Here is a 21,925-nt window from a genome sequence, read left to right on the forward strand (position 1 = left end):
GAGGAATTATCTATACCTCCTTATTTCACTACAAAAACCTAAAAATTGTGGCAGCAGGCTGGAAGCAGAAACACCAAGAAGCTGAAAGTTTCCAATAAGGTAAGTGACCATCATTAACATCCTACTTGCTGTTGACTACACTGTATGTCATTTCCTGTAAATATCACAACATAAAATGTGTTCTCCGTTTACAAAGCAATATTACAAACGTAGCAAGATAGCAAGTAGACTACTCACCCATCTTTACAGCGATAACATCTCTAGTGTAGTCTCAACCACAGCTGATATTTATGTGGTTTGTTAACATGAGGTAACAGAAAAGCATATTCAAGGGATTGAGTGTGGACAGAGAGCTCCCATGTTACACGATTCAGCACTATAGTTGGATGCTCTTTTGCCTTCGGGACACAGAGTCACTCAGTGCATTTACGTGCATAGTAAAGCTATGCTTCTAACTCGACTAGGCTAGGATTTATTGCCCAAAGTATGTCCGACTCTGCTACGATAGGTGAAGATATGCCCCCTTTCAGTTTGTTGGTAGTGGACCTTTTCCTAGTTGACCTATTACATCACAGACCAAACAATCGATGAACAAGTTAGCTACGGTTAGCTAGCGGCAAACTGGTATCATGGTGGACAGCTTTGCAGCTCTGTATATTTTGCCCATTCAAAAATGCACGGCTCTGGATGTAAATTTCACCATGTTGTTAACAGGTTCTTCTTCCGTTATTCATTTCATGCTTTCGACTTCGAGGTCAAAGCCTGGTACAGAAACTGGAGCATGCTCAGAGCACCTAGGCCAGCTTGATTCTGATTGACTGTATACATGCAGGAGGAATTCAACTCCCAATCACATTATCTAGGTGTGTTAGTGGAACTTTGAATTATTCGATTTAGTCCAATTACAGTCGGACTAACATGTTTATACGTATTTTAAAAGTCCGGTTTTAGTCGGACTAACACAAGAAATCAATGTTCTCTAATGTCATGCAAACATAATGATTATGTTCCACTCAAAGCAGCAGCTTAGTCTAGTGGGACACCGAATAACTGGTGTTAAGCTATATGTCAAACCAGTTTGAAATTTTTACACTGGTCCAATCCTGTATATAACATCTGAAGGGTGTTGTTCTGACAAAGCAAACAGTATACATGTTTGGCTTGTGGGTCACAACATATAGACCCATTTACAGCAGCACAGAAAGAGGACGCTCCTTGTTTATAAACAACAGTTGGCACAGCGTCTTAATAAACTCCAACACTCAACACTCCACGGCACGATTAGAGGCAATGGTCTGACATAATGCTTTGCATTATACATACTAAGTGCCACTGGAGCACTGGTGGATGTCCTCCTGAGAAAACCGTTGTTGGTTTCTGTCCGGTTCAAACTCAGGCCAAGATGAAGCAATGCACAACAAGTGGATGGCGACAAAGGGATAAGAAAGTAAGGAATAAAGGAACGAGAAGGAAGGGGGGGGGGGGGGGGGGACCTCTGCTCCTCTGAATATTCATGAGCCTGTGCAATCTTAATGTTCATCAAATTTTAAGACCACTCCTCTTCAAACATTAAAAGGGACAGGGGCTGGTGTCCCCTGCTTGTCATTGGTAGTTTACGCTGGTGATCAGTCCAGGGACATACTGATGCAACAACTCTGCGGACTGCACAAACACACACACACTTAAGAAGTAGAAAGAATGTTTTAGTACTAGTGTGATAAATCAGGGTTTTCAAGTACACAGATTAATGTGAATCAAAGCAGCCCAGAGAGCTGTGTGACAGACAGGGGAGAGCTCTGCTGCAGCTTCAGTGCCAACATCACTCCCTGTGGTCAGGCACTACTTTACTTCTCCATCTGTTAAGCAAAGCTCTCAAAGAGCTGACTGCTTTTCCTCAACATGTGCAGCTTCATTGGAGTAGTCATTCTGTCCACCGAGTCTTCAAGCGTTGGCCAGACAAGCTCGAAGAGGTAAGCGATAATCAGTGCCTTCACATATATTCAAGAAATTCAATCACTTTGCCTTTGACAGTCACACAATGTCTAAAACAGGTAAATGAGAAGATGTTTCTTTCATTAGGTTTTGCGATCGATAGACAATAGAAGGTTTTAGGGGTTTACCAAAATCAACAATTCTGGGGCCTCATTTATAACCATTGCGCGCGCACAAAAAAAGGCTTGAAATGTGCGCACCCCACTTTCTAAGCATAAATTGGGATTTGTAAGGAAAAACTTGACATGGAAATGTACACAAATTTAAGGAAACTCTGACCCACACATACGCAGCTGATCAGCTGAATCATGTCTATGCATCAGCATAGAGTGTTTTTGGTGTTTGTAAATTTCCTCATCTGTATGAACACAATCATTTAGTGTGGATTCTCCACACAGTTTTATAAATACACTTTGGAGTCAACATTCAATACATTTTTGGTACAGCAGGAAAAATAAAAAGATAATGAAAATATATTTATGGTCCGTGTACTTCGGGCAATTCGTTTTTCGTTTCCAAATAACAAATTGAAACACGGAAAACCAACCATTACCTGTTTTTTGTTTTGAAATGACCAAACGAAAAGGAAAAAAAAAAACGATCCATCTTCCGTTTTTTATTTGATAATAAAGAAAAGAAAAACGGAAAACGAATCATTATCCATTATCCATTAACCAATTTAATTTGGGAATTTAAAAAAACCCTGTGGGAAACTCCTTTCTCTATGTGATGCAGTTGGCCATCAACTCTGTCAGATGGATTTTTTCCCAATACGTTCACCATGTTCACAATGATTTACAAAATGAGTCTGTGTTGCAATAATGTTTCTGTGGCACATCTAATGTGTGTTCCTTATGTCATAAATGATATATGTTGACTATCACAAAGACAAATTACACTACCAACACAACTTGTAGGTGGGTAACATTAAAATGGTGTTTATTTCTTGAATAAACATATTAAATTCACATTATATAACTATGATTTTTTGTGTGACTGAGAGTTGAAACAACTTAAGTCCTCAGCTGCACAAAAAAAAAGAAAATAACTGAGAAGTAGGCCCCTTAAAAGGTTTGATAAGCAAGACTTTGATCTTTTTAAAATATATCTCCCCAGAAAAAAAGAAAGAGTTTAAAAAAAGAGACTTTAAAAGAGTTAAAGTCAAAAACCTCCAAAATAAAGTTTTGTCCCAATTCTCAAGAATGAGTGATAAAGTAATGAATGAGATATGATCAGCAATAATGAGCAAAGGAAGGACTGTTTGGCAACAAAAGCAGTGCTGCTGGATTTGGTGCAGACCGGGTTTGGACAGCACTGAAGTTGTGAATGTGGCATCATTGGGAGTTTGTGGATTCTCACACTGATTAAAGGAACTGCAGCGCACCAGCACCCCTCATAAGATATCAGGGTCCCCGAAGGTATCGAGTTCATTAGGAAACTTTACCTCGTCAGAAAAACATTACAGTGTATCAATTAATCTGCTAATGAACACATAATGAACAGAAGATCAGTGAGCCAAAAAATAAATAAATACTCACTCCACCATCACTTTATACACATTTGTCTAATCCATTGTACACCCACGATTGCAGCAACAAACTATGATTCAATCAGGGTGTTTTTGAGCTGAATTGCAGGTACAATGGCGTCAGATCTACTGATTCAATATGCTGGCAGCAGGGTGCATCTCTTCCGAATTGTATTCTAGAGAAAAACAAGTAAACACATGCAGGCTCACGTGCAACTAACTGATCCAGGCCCTGATAGTTTGTGGTCTGACGTGACAGCAGGATGGCTTACGTGGCTTACACAATAGCAGTCTCTCCAATGCCCCTCACTCCTCACCACCTGTTTCCTCCCACTCTGCCCATATACAGCTCCAGTAACAGCCAGCGAGCGGGTGTGGAAACAAAAGTCTGAATAACGTCAAAACATTCGTCAAAGCAGAAACAGATTAACTATATTCATGAAGCTGCCTTAATGTGACACAACACAAAGGAAGTACACTCTGATCATATGGGAGTCCTTCTCTAGTCAAACACCATTAATTCATGTCTCAGCCTTTATCTTCCCAGTGCTGCCTTTCTCCAGATCACACCACCCTTGTTCACGGCCCTTAACACCCGACTGTTCCAGAGTTTTTCCAGTGAAAAGCCAGTTTATATTCTCCAGGCCATCACTGCTCCATTGCAACCACTCATTTTAATACTGTAATTCCAATTACTGCACAAATATATATGAATTAGTACACAGTTATTTGTTAGCATCTGTTTTACTGCCAATTTATCATGCACTGATAATTAAAAAGGACAATCAGTGAGCAGTAACTGAGGTATAACTCCAATTTACCTCACAAACACTTGGGAGTGCAATTTGACATGCTCCACGAGAGAAAGGAAGAGGCCAGCTGAGCTGGCAGAAGATATCTGCCGTCAGTGTTGTGGGGGGGAATTATGGAGAACTGCAGCTTTTAATGATTTGACAGTTTTAATGATGGTTAGAGGGAAGAGAGTGAGAACCATTTATCAGTAGGAGGCCCCTGGGACACTACAGCCCTCAATCGTTTCTGCCTCATCTACCTTCTCTCCTTCCAGGCCTGTGTGTTTCAATCCAAAACATTCTCAAGCGACCAATCCTGTCTATTGTCTGACTCAGAGTTGTATATGGGCCCAGGCTGAAATAGTGGCCATCAGAGAGACTATTAAATTGTACAATAAAGATGCATGCAGGGTGCCAATGTGGTGTGAAGATGGATAACCTTGTTAGGAGCCCTAGGGCGCCTCATCATCCCCTCCTGAATGCAACTGACTGCTGAGAAACCATAAATAAATTCCCAAATACTTCACAATAAGCACAGTTACACCTCAGCCTGGAGATTGCTGGAATTGTGAACCCAAAACCTCCCAGAACATGATGCGCAGCCCTTTGTTCAACTGACAGCCAGTAAATAAAGGCTGCGGTAAGTGAGAGAAAAAACAGCTTCGTTTATATCACTGCTGAAAAACTGATTCATTGTTTTGTCTTTTTCTCCTTTAAGAACTTTTGTTCTGTTGCAGCAACAAAGGGTCGAACTTTTCATTTGAAAACCAATTACCAGCTCACTTTATTCTCTACCTATGCACAGACCTATACAGGACCAATCTCAGAACCCATCAGATATTGCTCTAACAGCAATTTGGCCATAGGGGCAAATGCCATTATTAATGGATATCCAGACCAAGACTTTCTTTTCTGAGTGCTGCATTATAGTTGGGTCGATTTCCAGTTTTGCCAGTCCTCCTTGATGTATGAGCTCAAACCAGGCTGAACTGGCATTTGTCACACTGACTGTGTTTACAAGGTCTTTAGTATCCCGGTTTTGATTGGATTTTTTAAGTATCCCGTTTTTGTGTTTGTGCATGTAAACACCATATCCCGAATTCAGAAACCGGGTTATACCCTTTTCCCGGTTTCAAGAAACCCGGTTTTGCCACCTGGAGTACTCCAATAGAAGCCAGGATACTGGAGCATGTATACACCTTATCCTGGTTTCATGAATGGTTCAACCATTCAACCTACATCACACAGCCGGCTGAAGGATGCCCTACTCATTCTGAAGTTTTCTCTCCACTCTGAATCTGTAAACTCCATGAGAACAATCCTATCCCACCAGTCACGGCTACGTATTTTCATCCACTGTTGCCTTGTACTGCGTGGTGGCAGTGACAGCCGAATGCCTATCAAAGTTGGTGACGTATTCAATATTTGTTGTCACTCTCTCCTCCCATTGCTGAAGATGAAGTGGATGAGCCATAGCTGTAATGCGACATGAGTATTTACTAACGCTAAGCCCGCTAGAAGCCACAGAGGTCTCATTTTTGTCTTACTTGTAAATATAATAAATATATCACATTTCCCGCTCAATCTGTTGTAAACAAAAGACGTAAAAGACGTAACACACGCCTGCGCAGATAGGGCGCAGTGATCAGAAAACAGGTTACTGGTATTTATCATGTATACAGGGATATGAATAACCAGGTTTCTCTGTGTTCCATGTAAACATCATATCCCGGATATGCTCAAAGCCGGGATAAGCCTCAAAACCGGGATACTAAAGACCTTGTAAACACAGTCTATGACGCAAGTAAAAAGCAGCCTGCATTAGCAATCTGTGCCGACAACATCACAAGGCTGAACCAAAGTGGTAATCCAAGTGGTGAAATCAGGGTTCCTGCATGTAATAAAAGTTTCCATTTAGATAAACGTGCACTTCACAGTAGCCCTTTTTAGATAGGAACTGTGCAAATTTGCAGGAAAGCCCAATCAGTCTTTTTTCAGCATTGGCAGTATAAAAACAAAATCGGGGAGTGCAGCAAAATGCCGCCTACCTACTTTTGTTCATACAGAATGCGCTTTTTTCGGGGCAATGGGGGGCATGAGCAAGTAACAAAATGTGTAGCTCAGCATGTGACGTAAACAGTGACGTGGGAGGGAAGCCGCGGCTGGTCAGTCCTTCGGCGATTCTCTCATAAGTCGGCCTGTTCTTCACCGTCCCCGTCATCTGACGGTTAATGGCCTCTTCGTTTGCGAGGACAAGGAGGGCGCGCAATTCCTTGTCTCCCCAGTTGCTCATCTTTACAGTGTCTGTCAGGTTTGCGTTTCCCTCTTGCTCGCTAATTCCTGCTATCAGCTGTTTCCTGTTTATCCACCACCAGTGGCTCGCACGTGCAGCGTCATCAACAGGTCCTCCCACAAGTCATCAACAACCCCTCCCGTTGCAGAAGGCCGCCTCGGTCTGTTTAAACTAAAAGGGTTCTGCCAATATGACTATCCTACGAGGAGGAAAATTGGGCACCTCGATATATCGTGCAGCCCAAAGTTCACACCTATTAGAGCAGGGGTCGCGTTTACCGGATATTCTCGGTCATTGACTGGTTTTTTACAACAATGACCGGAAAATCTGAAGGCCGTTGGTCATTTTGACCGGTTGCAATTACCACCCCTGCCCACATGGTGGCAGAGTGCACAGCCAGTGGCTGCCGTTTTCACAATGCGGAGAAAAAGTCATCCATCTGCTTCATGTAGCGTTGTTGAGCCCTGTCTCTGCCATCTCTGCAGCGCTTCAAGCACACAAACTGCCTCATCCCTTCACATATCTCCTCTTCTGAAGCAGCCAATTAGCAGCATATTTTAACAGTGTAACTGGCCATGCTCAAAAATGACTGGACACGCTCTGCATGTAGGCCACAGGATGGTTTCTGATGACATGGAGCTTAACTGAAAGGCATGTTAGCAGATCAAAAGTGCCATGTCACTTTGGCAGCTAAATTAGCTCAATGTGCCATTGTTGAGCTTGTGGCCTCATCTATCCCTGAAAAAATAAGTCATTAGCCACAGTCAAACACAGTGAGCATTAACTTAGATGGCTTTGTGGGCTGCCGAGCTCAAGCACTTGACTGAGCTCTAATTAAAAATGCTAAACAAAATTTGGAAAAGAGGGGAGAAAAATAGACGCTGGTGTGAAAAGTGTCTGTTCCGCTTTTGTGATGCTTTGATCTAACCGCTTCCTTCTCCTTCTTCCACCAACGCCCAAGAAACACTCTGCCTCAGAGACATTAGTTTGTCCTGACCTCAGGAGAACTCTGCAACAGAGCGGTGGGCAATGGCTGGTTAAGTGTACCTTAGGTAATTAATGGTGCGATAAATCTTCCAAGCTAAAACTGTGCACAAATAAATGCATCTGCTTTTTTAACTTTGTGTACATGCCTTAAACAGAATACATGACCTACATATTTTTAAACTATTCATGCACAAATATAGAGGAACAGGAAAGATTGCAAGAGTTCTTCAGATGGAACCCACTGCTGTGAACAAAGATCCTGACATCTTGCGGGGGGACCCAGCAGGCAACAAAGCTGTTGAACGTCAGAGGAGCAATAGGATTCTAGTAGCACACATCCATGAGCACGTAGGACAACTCAATTATTTATGTCAGTGCAGTGTGGTAAAACAATGGCTCAGTTCATGGGCTGGCTGAAACTAGAGGTGCATGACCATGTTTAAGTCACATCAGAAGTAGCGTAGACCAGGATTAGCTCTGGTACTGGTGTAATTTTTCTAATCATTTTAATAAAAGGGATTCCTATTGCGATAATGGCAATATTCCATCTGACACAGGAATGATGGAGCACACAGGTCCAGGTGGAAAAATGTTTCTAGATTTCCCATAAAAAGAGAAAGAAGGTAGGGTAAGATGTTAGTCTATGTAGTAACCTTTTTTTATTCAGCGATATGAGCCATATTGCCCACTCCTAAACAGGATGGCACAACGCTGCCACAAATTAAAAAATTAAATAAAATGAAACAGAGAGCCTATCCCAGCACACCTTGGCTGAGAGGCGAGGTATCCACTAGACTAGTGGGTGGGTCCTGGGTCCATTCTGAATGGACCACAAGTGACTTGTGAATTTTTCAAGTTTGTAAAAAAACACACTTCATTTTGAAGTACAGTACATTTCTGGCACATTGCTTTTATTTTGAAGTGCTGCTTCCTGCTGTAGAGTGAGTGAATAACGGACAGCTACCTACCAGAGTCAGCAAACCAGCTTGACGACATGGCCAAATGCAAGTATGACGCTTAATACATTAAACTGTGTGGACCTTGAACTAATGACTAAGGAGAAATCTGGACCCTGTGGTTGGACCAGTCTGGAACCACTGCACTGGACAGATCACCAGTCTTTTACCCACCCTAAACTTAAAGCCCAGTTCAGACCATAGATTCACGATAAGCCAAAACTAGGCTTGTCACGATACCAGAATTTCAGTAGTCAATACCAATACCAGTGAATTTCCACGATTCTCGATATTCATTCTATACCACGATAAAAATCAAAAAACAACTAATGTATTTCTAAATTCACTACTTTATTAAACCCGTTTCAAACTTTAACTCTAAGGCAGCACACGTGTATTCACACCAAAACCGAACGGACACGTCGCGCAGAGGCCGCTGCTGACCCGTTAAAATACAAACCACACCCGAACAGTTGGTGACAGTAGTGCACCATGTTTGCAAATCTCCAATAAACCCCAAAGAAGGAGGAGTTTGGACCCAAAGCCCAGGGTGGACAGGTTCACGCGCCATTGATTATTCCAAGGCTTGGAGAATTAATATTTAGCGCTACAAATGGGTAAATACATGATACATGTGCCTGTCAGGTCTCGCTTGGTCAAGGGGGAGATGTCTACGGTGGCCGAGAGAGGTCACAACACACGCAAACCGGTGTTTTTTGTCGAATACCGTGACCATTCCCTCACGACTCGCGCAAAAAAATCGGCGTCTCTTTTATTGTCAAGCTTGCTTGCGAAAGCAGTGCAACTTGAGTGGTGCGTAGAACGGATGCGGTGTGAATGCTCTAACCTGTTAACATGCTCGCCGAAATTAAAACGCGAGTAAACAGTGACCGCTATGCATCTCTTGCGGTGTAAATGAGGCCTAACCCTCTCCACACACAACTCCTACTACTTGACTTTTCGACAAGCTGAGGCGTTGTGGCTCCAGCAGCATTTGTAAAAGCCATTGTTTCTAGCAAAGACGATGGAGAACAAGCACTCTTCTTTGGTGCTCGTCCTCGGCACCGACTGACGCGCGTATACTGCCCCCTTCATTTCTGACAGGAATCGACGCGGCCCGCTCAGGGCAAAGTTGTATCCGGTACTTACGGTACCGGAAAAAAAAACAAACAAGTACCGACATATTTTTCGCGTGTTGGCATCAACTTGGCACCAAAGTATCAGTTCTCATGACAACCCTAGCCAAAACTGTTTTAGAACATTGCAGAGTAAAGTTGCAGCAGTGTGAACTGACAGGTCTAAGCTCCACTCAAGCCTGTTAATGGCATCACCTGCAACTCAGCTTGTGAAGTCGCCAGTGGCTGGTTTTAGAACGTAAGGCACATCATCTGTTTCAACACCAAATCAGCTTTAACAAAGTCCACTGTCCAAGTCAGTCACAAACTATCAGCAGACAGTAAGCCCAAGTCCATCTCATTTACATCCCCACAGCTACTGACACACTGTCAGTCTATGTCCTCATGGTGTAACAATGTCAGACATGTATTTATTATGAATAAAGCCCATCTGACGCTCAGGTCGTTTTGTTTGTGTTTGCCCTTTCATCACTTTGCCAGTATCTCACCATCACTATCCTCATTCATACTTTAAGAAGCTATAAATTATATTTAGCCACAAAATACATCTGAAAAGCTGCAAATCAGAACAGAAGTACAGACAGTTGTTGCTACAGAGATGATACACCATCTCGTCAAGCTGCATTGGAGTAAACTGACAGGTTTCCAGAACACTGAAGACTGGCGGATTGCAAGCTCTTGCAAGTTTCCACCGGTCTCATCAGGGAACTCTGGTCCGAACTGGGCTGTAAAGTCAATATTCTACTCTTACAAGACGTATCATACACACACACATACACCTTAAAAAACAAGCACAGATGCTGTAAAGGTAAAGCTTTACTATATCACATTTTTTTAATAGCTTATGAAAACACTCCTCATCAGAAGACTCTGCTTCAGCATATTGACATGTGCATATGCCGTGCTCCTGCTATCCTCCATTTCTGTTTCACCACACTGACAGCAAGCAGCCATGTATGACTGCATTTTAGCACCAACATATACACACCACTGCACAAGAGGTCATCTGAGGTGAGATGATTCACAGTGGCTGTGTGTCTGTGGCCCTCACAATGACCCAGCAGTCTGAGCACACTGTTTTGCATGGCAGGAAACAAAAGGATGACGAGGAGGAGAGGGAATAGAGGAAAAGGAAGGATGTCTGGTATATAACATTTAAAAGGAGACTTCCTGCTTCCGAGTCAGATTTAAGCTTCTCTTTTACACTAGGCTGAAAACAAAATCAGTTTATAATAAGTTATCTATGGAGAGAACAGCAGGTTCTCTATGGAAAGTGAATAAAGACAAAAATGGCAAACTCAAGAAAAGTACATTTTTCCATCATACTAGACAACAGTGTGATTATTCATCATCCTGTTTGGTGCTTTCATTTAAAATACCTGCTTTCATTTTTACATGCACATGTTTTGGTCATCAGAATAAGGAATATCTCAAATTTTATGAGCTTATCAACAGTCCAAAATAATTCAGACTATTTCATTGTTACTACACTGATACAAAATGAGATGCTGTGGGGATCTGTAAAACTTAGATGAATAAAAGATCTGAAATTATTATCACATCTATTTCAGATAGCTTTTCTGAGGATTCCTCAATTTTTTTTTTTAATTCTCACCAAAATCATACATCACACTGTTTTTATTGTCAGTAGCACCATTACCATGTCTCTTATTTCTAAAAGCTTCAGTTACAACAGGCTCTCTAAACCTTAACGTACTGCCTGAAAGAGTGAGACTTTATTAAGATGACTCTCACTCAATCTGCTCACCATCCAACTCTACTCCAAATGGCTAAATTATGGCTAGAAAAGAACTGCTTGGTACAACATATCGTCCATCTATGTTGGCAGGCTTTAGTGCTTATAGCTGTTCAGAACAGCCACCCTGGCAGGCGGGGTGAAAGACTGGGCAACATGCAATAACTGTTTGAATAACACCGCACATTTCAGACTTATAAAACATCCATACAATGGACTATTTACTCCACACGAAACCATCTGTGTCCACTGTCAGTGCTGCTTTATCAGGACATTAACAAACCAAATCAACATTCGGGAACTAAGCCTAACTCAAAGCTGATGGCCAGCTGTAGCCATGAAATAAAGCGCTCCTTCCAATCTAGAACTTAGGGCTGTACTTGTGATTAAATCTGGTTCAAAGGTGACCTTTGTTGTCGCTGTTGTTCTTGTAAATTACTTAATCTATCTTGATTTTAGTGCTTTGTTGTGAGGCTGTTATATCGTTGCTTTTCCAATGACGAAGATGACAAAGTATTAAAACAAATAAATGGTAAATGGACTGTACTTGTATAGCGCTTTTACACTACAAGTCACATTCCCCTATTCACACACACACACATTCACAGACTGGTGGCAGAGGCTACCTTACATGGTGACCCTGCTATTCTGTGACCATTCACATGCACTCACACACCAATGGAAGAGTATCTGGTCCAAGGACACCTCGACAATGTAGGAGCTGGGGATCTAACTGCCGCTCTTCCAAAAGGTGGATGATACGCTCTACGTCCTGAGCCACAGCTACCGCCATCCCTCACCTACTTGTTCATTGCTAAATGGAGAACCCAAAAGTACACTGAAGCACTATAAGCGGCTATACTTGCACCGATTACAATTTTTTGGGCCGATACCGATTTCCAATTTGCAGAGTGTTTGGATGGCTGATTCCGATTTCATTTTTTTCAAACCACTTTACAGCACACAAGATATTGCAATATTTTCTATCTTTGCTTTATTAGAATATGTTAATCAAAATACAACCAGCTTTTCAATAATCATCTCAAACAAACAAACACAAACAGTAACACAGGTTAAGAAACATTTTCCTTTTTGCACAAATATAACTTCAGGTACAGTATTAAAATAAATAGGTAAAAAAGGCATACATAAATAAAAACATGGATAAATAAAATAATAATTCTTGGTGTATAGCATTTGTGGGTAATTTCTTGAATGGACAAAAAAGTAAAAATATCTCCTGTGGAAAATTCACACAGATCTTCAGGACGCGCCCGCCAGTAAGCGCGCGGACACATGCATCTTCGGCACGCGGAAACGCGCCTCGTCAGTTTCAAGCAGCACAGTGCAGCAGTGACAGCTCCGCAGTTCAGTTTAACATGGACAATTAACAACTTTCTCCTTCTCTCTTTTGATGTGTGTGCCTGAATGATTAAGGTGAGAAGCCGCCCATGTTTCACTTTCTCACATCGCCCAAGTTGTGAGTTGCACATGTGCGTGCGCTGCTGATGTTACATGATGTCAATCATGCGGCGCACCAGGAATTTGACTGGCGTTTTAAATCAGCATATTTTAGACTGACCGGCCGGTCGCAGGTCATGGCCAATCACGTGAAAACCGGCCCGATTCCGAGCACTACCGATAAATCGGTGCAAGTCTATACGGGACACAGCATTCTTTCAGCTAAGGTGCATCAGCGTAAGTAAAAGTGACGACACAAAGTAGAGTACTTGCTCTGAATGACAGGAGGACTGGAGCACATAGTGGGAGAGGATGAACCCCCCGGCCCTTGCGGATTCAGTAGTAATTTCTCCTCCATTGTTGTTGTTCAGCAATGTGACCGTTGGTCCTTGTGATAAGCTATTTGTCCCGCCCTTTCTCTACTTCCATTGGACGACTGAGTAAACTAAGAAGTAGGGATGAACGATATTTGATTTTTTTGGCCGATATATAGCAACCTATTGGGCCAACAACCAATACCGATATCAATGTATCCACTTTTTTCCCTACCTAATTTCAATGATCATCAAGTCTCTTCTGTAGTGGAAATAACATCATATTAAACAAGCATACAGTTATCATAATGGCCTACCAGCAGATGAAGACACGAAATAAAAAGCTTTTCTGTCCATGTAATATTCATTCATTGAGCGAAATACCAAAAAAGCATGTTGGCCAATTCTGACAGTTCATTTTAAAGCTAATATCGACTGATACCGATGACGTGCCGATATTATCATGCATCCCTAGCAAGAAGTGAAAGTGATGAGGGGGTGCAGCAGTTTACCCAAAGTTGAATTCATTTTCAACCCCCGGTGACGTGTAAAAATGGCAAACATGCAGATGCTCAGCACCTCGTCACACTTCTGGCATCTGGTTAATGCAACAGCCCTGATAGAATCATCTAATTTAAGATACTAACAGCTAAACTCCAGTGCCAAAAATATTTCTAAGGCATGCAAATGGAAGATTACAAATAGGCTCCATTACAAAAAAAAAAAAAAAAAAAGTATTTCAATGGCAGCTCTAAATAACAGCTAGTTTTTCTGTTTATCATTCCCCCTCTCTTACACACAGCTTACTGCTACAAAAGGTCAGAATTTGGAGTATCATCCGCTGCCATGTTGAGTACAGAGTGCATTTAGTGAAGACATGGTGAGCACAACTACTGTCAGGAGTAGTTTTCATTCACAGCAGCAAGTAGCTCAATGCAGCACATAATGCAGAGCTTCGGTGTACCAGTATAGAAACATGTGGGTGGAAGCTTCTTCCAGGAGGAGCGCTTTACACCACATCCTTCTCAGATGTGAAAGATAAACAGCCTCAGTAACTTGTATGGTACTGCCTCACTCACTCTCTCTCTCTCTCTTTCTCTCTCTCTCCACTTCTGTCTATAGGGAGGAACATCCGTCATCTGCCTCAAGAGCTGGGTAAGAATCCAATCTTCAGCACGCATCACTCACCCAGCAGCGACAGGCAGCGCTGGCTGGCGTGTGCAGTAACCTATTCTGTTATAATCATGCACACCATGCCTACAGGAGGAAGGGTTTGCTTCATACGAGTAAGCATATCAGAAAAACTCTTATGCTGGGAAAAAAAGTCGTGTCCTCTCTAATCAATACTGACAGTCTGAAGCCAGTGGCGATGTGTGGCAATCAGAGACATACCAACGACAGGGTGGGCAGTTAGAGCTCAGCACTGTCTTACCCAAGTTCCCTTCCAGTTAAAGAAGCCCTCAGAATCTGACACCGCCTGCACTCACAACTGAGCCCACTGGGAAATGTTGCTGCTTTGCATGCAGTCCCTGCTGTTCAATCAACCTTATCACAGGGACAGGGCAATGAAAACAATTGATGGATTTTTTTTTTCCCGCTTTGTGTCTCTAACACAACAGTGACAGAAGCAATTGGGCGAAACTATGCAGTATTTACCACAGGCACCAAAGTGCAGCTGTGGCTCTGAGAACAATTATTTTCAACCACTGACACTCATCCAAAATCATTTAAATAGCCTTTAAGAGCAACTAAACATGAGTGGCAGCGATTTAAAAAGAGCAATTCAATTTAGTGTGAGCCACTCAAGTGATTAGATTCTATTACACAGCGCAAACACAAGGGCACTGCTCGCCTTTTAAAATGACCTGCTGTCCCGCAAAGCCCAGGCGTGGCCCTGCTCAGCACCGGATTGCTCTTAATGGGATTTCACAACATTAACATTCTACTGAGTCAGCATCAGGCACGCCGGCTACAGTGCCCCTCTGCTGAAACAGCCTCATGTCTGACTGTGCGTACAACTGTGTGTGTGTGTGGGGAAGGAAATGAGTGTGGGTTGGTGGGGAGTGACTGGGTGCGCAGTGTGGCAGGGGTGGACAATTATCAGACATGCTTTGACTGGACTGGAATCCCTCTGAGGAATAGCTATAGTATGTAGGGCCTTCTACGGACGCAGCACAGGACGTTTCTATCTGGAGGAAAAACATCTGACATGATGAAGCTGACTGGATGAAATTCATGAGCGCAGCAGCTCCTGTTTAGTTAAATACCATTCTGCTGTGGTCATGTCTCTGGACACTGCTCTTCCTGTAAACATTTTCTGAATGAATTATAAAGGTGCAATTTTAGGACATTTTAGTAGGGCTGGGTGATGTGACGTAAAAATGATATCCCAATATTTTTAGGCTATATCGTGATACAAGATATGTATGGTCAACATTTCTCCTTATTAGTTCAAGGTCCTCAAAGTTTAATACATTCAGCATCATACTTACGTTTGGCCATGTCGTCGAGCTAGTTTGTTGTCTCTGTTAAGTAGAGATGTACTGATACCACTTTTTCCTTCCTGATACCGATTCCGATACCTGAACCTTAGGTATCTGCCGATACCGAGTACCGATCCGATACCAGCGCGTAAAATAAAACTGGATGGGATATGAATTGTTGTATGCCTCAACTCCTAAAACTCTATGTAAAATATTAAGAAATAAATACATAATAGTAGAATGAATGCCATAAAACTTTTTTTTTTATTACTATTATCCAGTGTTGACACAGATCAAGACACAGGTTAAAGTGCAGCCACACAAAGTGGTAAAAAAAAAACATTAAACTCTGCTCCGTTTCCGTTTTGTTTGCCTGTAGCGTGCGTATGCGTAATGATGTGAGGCATTACGTGGTATCGGATTGGTCATAGGCTGTACTCGCCGATACCCAATACCGCATTTTAGGCAGTATCAGAGGCATTTCAGATACTGGTATCGGTACAACTCTACTGTTAAGTAGCTGTCTGTTAGTCACTTAACGTACAACAGGAAATGGCACTTCAAAATGAATGCTCTGTGCTGGAAATATATTATACTTCAAAATAACGTGTGATTTTAAAGACTTGACAAGTTTGCGGGTCACCTGGGGATCCATTTAGAATAAAGCTGTGCCCCTCTTTAGGACGGCAACCCACCAGTTGGGAAACACTGCTGTAAACTACCAATATACAAAATCATTGAATGAACAACAGTTACAATAAAGTTAGATAAATTAGCTACTGTCATAACAAAGTTAAACAAAGTACCGTTATGATAAAGTTAAACAAATTACTACATTACAAATTACATTTGTGGACATAATTTACAGCTGAAAAAGGGAAATAAATCACAATATATTTTTTCACCATACACCACATGTTGCAAAATTGCATGTGATAATACTGTATCGTGGATCCTCTGGTGATTCCCCACCCCTAGCTGTCAGCTGTCAGCAGTTAGCATAAAGTTAAACTGTTACCGTTGCACCTTTAAACATAAGGATTTATTAACTGTGAACTGGAAACAAACTAACAGCTCTCCAGTTCATATATAATTAGTATTTGCAAGTCACACTGGTGCTCCATGGTTGCAAAATGTGACTTAATAGACGCCATTTGGAGCCCTGCAGGTACAAAAAAAAGCACACACTTCCTCTGCTCACGTTATCGTTAATTCCATTAAGTTCAGCTGTTAGTGCAATGCTGTTTAACGCCATGATTAATTAACTGTGAGATGGAAACAAGCTAACAGCTCTCCAGTCCATATATTAATAACATTTGCATGTCACAGTTGGTCGCAAAATGTGACTAAATAGTAACGTTAGAGGTCTGAAGCCCTGCAGATGAGAGACATGCTTTGCCCTGCTCACATACTGTCGCTCGAGAGGAAGTGGTCTGGATCATGGGATGGGAGGGGGATTGTGTGTGTGACGTATCATGTTTGTGTGTTTTCTTGTATGTGTGTCTGTCGGAGGGTGAGAGCCATAGGAGACAGCGAGAGTACCAAAATGCCAAAGCGAGTCTCATGCCAGTGGTTAAAAAAAAAAATGCAGTGACCATTTCTACTCAATGTTCGCGTTATAGTCATTTTATGTCTCACACGTGAACAAGCTGCAATACATAAAGTATATTTGATATCTCACCCACTTCTACATCTCAGGCTCGGCTTTTCTTTGTCACGTCTACTGCTGTATTCACGTTATATGAGACCATAAAAATAAGCAGACGAGTGGGAGCGACCTTTCATGTGAACCTCTTACTACAAGATATGCAGAGCTGAAGCAATTATTCAATTTGAAAATTAACAATTACTTTGATAACCAATTGAGCACAGAAGACACGTGCTGTAACATCATATTAGTCAGGTCAGATTCTGTAATCAAAAAAGGCACAGCTTCTTGATGATAAAAACTTGACAAACAAATCGTGCAAAAGAAGCCGACCGCGCTGAAGCCTCATTTTCATGATGGATGTTAGGACTGGGTCTGTGACAGCAGCAGGAGGCTGAAGGCTAGAGTAAGCAGTTGTTACCTGGGTGTCACCTGCAGCTGTCATTACAACTAATTTGCTACTTGACACAAAGAGCCTCGATGGAGGAGCCCGGCAATCATTTCCCACCTCATTTGTCAACATAAATCCACCAGATATCCTGACAGGGATGTTGTGAGCATAATAGCGGGATCACCCAAGTACCAGCAGCTACACTGTCAGGCTCCTGCAGCTGACTGATGGGTGGAGATGTTGAATTTTAATCTCAGAGACAATGTGCCATTTTTATAGCTGGTGTACAAGTCATTAGTGAGGTCGCCCTCAGTGATGTTCAATCATTCAAGTATGTCTTGTGCGTCTCATGAGGCGACAGCAATGACTCAAGTGGGACGGACCAGTTACACCAATTCAGTAGACAGCTCAGTGTGCCTTTGTGCTTACATTAGAGCAGCAACAATTAGTTAATTAACTGATCAGTCGATTGACAGAAAATTATTTACAGACAATTTTGATAATTAGTTGTCAAACGTTTGCTGCCTCCAGCTTCTTAAACGTGAAAATTTGCAGCTTTTCTTTGTCAGTTGTGTTAGTAAATGAAGAGTATTTGGGTTTTAGATTGTGGGTTGGACAGAAGAAGCAAAGTGAACATGTCACTTTGGGCTCTGGGAAATTATGATTTATTTTTTTTGAAATTCTACAGACGAGGATAAACGATTAGGTCAGTTAAATAATCTCTGCAGTTGCAGCCCTTATGCCTGGTTCAACCTACACAACATTTCTGTCCGCTCTGAAAGTCATTATGTCACATTAGGCGATTGTGGAGTCATAAAATTGTGCTGTGACTTGGCCGACAGACATGACACACTAAGCGATAGTCCACATCAATCATCCCCGGTCGTCTTTCACAACGTGTGTGATGTCATCGGGTTATTCTTGTCCTCTTTTATTATTATCTTTCTTTAAACCAATCACAATCGTCTTGGGCAGCACTGAGACCAGGATGCAGCGACTGTGATCTTGCAACGTCACAAAAACATTAATGCTTGAACGTCACTATGTCATTCAATTTTTCATAATAAAAAAAAGAAACTTAATTTGATAATCGCCATCCGAGAACTGAAGCTGTGCTGTACTTTAGCTCTGGGGGAGCTAAACGGGCCGGTCAAACCCACAGATGATTTGCAGGCTATATGTGTCTCTAGCAGAATATTATTACAATGATATCACCTATGCTCGTCTGAACTGGAACAGATTGGTACATTAATGAAGTCACTGTCACAGCTGCATGCCGCTACCAGGGTTAAAAGATGTGGCAAATCAACTCCGACTGGCTGTGTCACAAAAAGGATCAATATCCTATCTATCCATCCATCCATCCATCCATCCATTTTCACCCACTTGTTGCGGGGGGGGCAGCAGGCCAAGCAAAGCACCCCAGACGTCCCTCTCCCCAGCAACGCTTCCCAGCTCCTCCTGGGGGACCCCAAGGTGTTCCCAGGCCAGATGAGATATGTAACCCCTCCAGTGTGTTCTGGGTCTGCCCCGGGGGCCTCCTACCAGTGAGACACGCCCAGAACACCTCTATGCCCAGGATGATCCTGATCAGATGCCCGAACCATGTCAACTGACCCCTTTCAACACAAAGGAGCAGCAGCTCTACTCCGAGCTCCCTCCGGATGTCCGAGCTCCTCACCCTATCTCTAAGGCTGAGCCCAGACACCCCACGGAGGACACCCATTCTTTCAGTCACTATCCAGAGCTCATGACCATAGGTGAGGGCTGGGGCGTAGATGAACCAGTAAATCAAAAGCTTCGCCTTTCAGCTCAGCTCACCAGACTAAACAGACCAGTGTGCCTTTATTTGCTTCCTGTTAAACTCTGGATTGAAAGAGCAGACTGTTGATCTCTGAACACTGTGGATGTGGGTGTATTTGTGCCACCCACCCTCGCGGTAACAGGGTGGTCAACTGATGTCACAGCGGTCACCGGGTCAAACCCCAGACGATGAGAAACAGAGTGCAGGGGTCAATAGTTCCTCTGCGATGGGAGCGTCTGACCTGGCTTCAACAGCACACAGAGGATAATTAACACCCAAACCATTTGTCATGCTGACTGTAGCTGTCCTAAAAAATGCTCACGTTATAAGATTTTGTTTTTTGTTTACTGCACCAACCACAACTGAAAGAGACCGACAACCACAACAGTGAGCCTAGCTACCACATCAGCCAGCAATGTTCTCCATCTCACCATCTGCTGTGGTCCACCCACACAAATCTCTCATAACACTATCTGGACAGTAGCCTGCCAATGCCCAGGAGGGCAAAGCAGATGGTGTGCTTACAGGCAAAGCATTTAGCCTTTGAATAGCAGGCACACTTCAAACCAATGGGCACTGAATGAAGTCAAACAGCCCACTTTTTTTTACTGCTTCTCAGGCATTAGGGTGCTTTGTTTGCTCACCTGGAATAATTTAAGCTTTTGAATAGTCAAGGCTCGGAGAGAAAAAGCAGCAGTCTGCCCGCTCTTAGCTGAAAACTGCAAAAAAATATAAGCAACTTAAAATGCTGGCAACAGATTCATGTTTTGCTTTTTCACTTCCTCCAGCACACATACTGAGAAATTAATTCCAGGGAAAACTATCATTTGATTCATGCATGAATAAGGCATAAATACAAGTGTTCCTCAGAAGCAGCCAACTGGTTTGCAACAGCAGACACAGCCTTGTGTGAACTGCTCTCGCTTGAATGGAGAAAAAAAAAAATCATTCAAATTCTGGCATTTTGGGAATGGGATTGACATTATCTATAGCCTACACGTTGAATCATAAAAACACAACTGGGTAGATTTAATGTGTCACCAGGGTGTTTTTGATCATGTTTGTGCGCATTAAACAAGCTGCAATTTTCTGCAGCACCAGTCCCTGCTGTTTAAGTTCAGTGTGACAAACAATTCAACAAGTTATGTTGTTTTAAGTGAATAAAATGAGCTCCTAATGTTGACAATTTCATGCCGAACACATGTGAGGACACTAAAGAGTTAGAAAATAATGTAAGTTGAACTCTTCTTTGTGTGTTTGTTTGTCGAGGAGGAATAAAGCATTAAATTTACATATTTTTAATCGAGGTTTGGAGACGCTCTCCTGGCAGGGTGCGAAGCGAAGATATCAGCGCTACCTACCTCAGGAAAAACACAACAGAAAAGTTTGAAACACGACTTCTCTGCTTCTCAAAATGCAAAACAACAACACAACACAGCCACGACTCTTGCACAGTTGTTTGGGCTCTGTAACACACCACAGTCTCACGGGAAAGAGCAAACAAACTCACCGTGCGGTACCTTCCGACCAGCGAAGGTTCGGAGAAACGCGACCCGACAAACCTCTCACGACGCCAAGTTTCCTCTATCCTGAGCCGAAGCAGTCAGCCGGACCGACGACACACTGTGGCATGTAACAGTTTAAGGCAAAGTGTTTTAAAGTAAAAGCCAAAGCTGCCTCTGTGGAGTGGGTATTTGTCCGTGTTGACGAAGTGAGAGGACGTTTTCCACGCAACGGGCGGCTTTCTTTGTTCCTCCAGCCTGCTGCCTGTTCCGTGGATATTATCACCGTTCATGTGTCTCTGACAGCCGCTGATTGGCTGGAGGGTCGGGATCAAGGAAAGGTGACTGACGTCAAGTTAAACACAATGATAACACGGTTTCCGCTCACGACGTGCACGAGGAAACATTTGTGCAAAAACGCTACATTTGCATTTGTTATTTTTGCATCTTTTACGCACGCGCAACGCTGCGTCATTATTTATTCTGTCATTTCCCAGAATGTGTTTGTGTGTTTTATGCAGCTGAAAGTTATTTACTCCAAAACGTGGCTGATTGCATGCTTTTATTTTGCATGTCTCACCACCAAATTTCCTGTTCAAGTCTCGTATTTCAGGAACTTGACGCAGGGTGGAAGCCACTTCGTGCCTCACATAGTTTTATTCTGAGTATAATCACGATCTGTCTGCTGTCGTTTGGAGTTTACTTTATTGTGCTTGAAGCACACGTCTATATTAGGGTGTGTATGCAACTGCAGGCATCTTGTGAAATTTTGGATTTCTGTTCATTTTTTTCATGTGATGCTCAATAAATATCCTCCTGAGACCCTGTGTCCTTATATGGGGACATCACATTTTGGGTTTACTGCACCTGAAGCTGGATTCAT

General features: G+C 42.5%; 1 protein-coding gene across 1 annotated transcript in view; it reads right to left on the minus strand.

The window, feature by feature from the left end:
* LOC117260026 (SPRY domain-containing SOCS box protein 4-like) overlaps positions 1-21,358 on the minus strand; it is a 75,454-nt gene extending 54,096 nt beyond the window's left edge. The window contains exon 1 of the mRNA XM_033631886.2: positions 21,051-21,358. The gene's annotated coding sequence lies outside the window, so the exon portion shown is untranslated. The remainder of the gene's footprint in view (positions 1-21,050) is intronic.
* Between the last annotated feature and the right edge of the window lie 567 nt (positions 21,359-21,925).

This window comes from Epinephelus lanceolatus, chromosome 4, assembly GCF_041903045.1.
Source record: "Epinephelus lanceolatus isolate andai-2023 chromosome 4, ASM4190304v1, whole genome shotgun sequence".
Classification (NCBI taxonomy): domain Eukaryota; kingdom Metazoa; phylum Chordata; class Actinopteri; order Perciformes; family Serranidae; genus Epinephelus; species Epinephelus lanceolatus.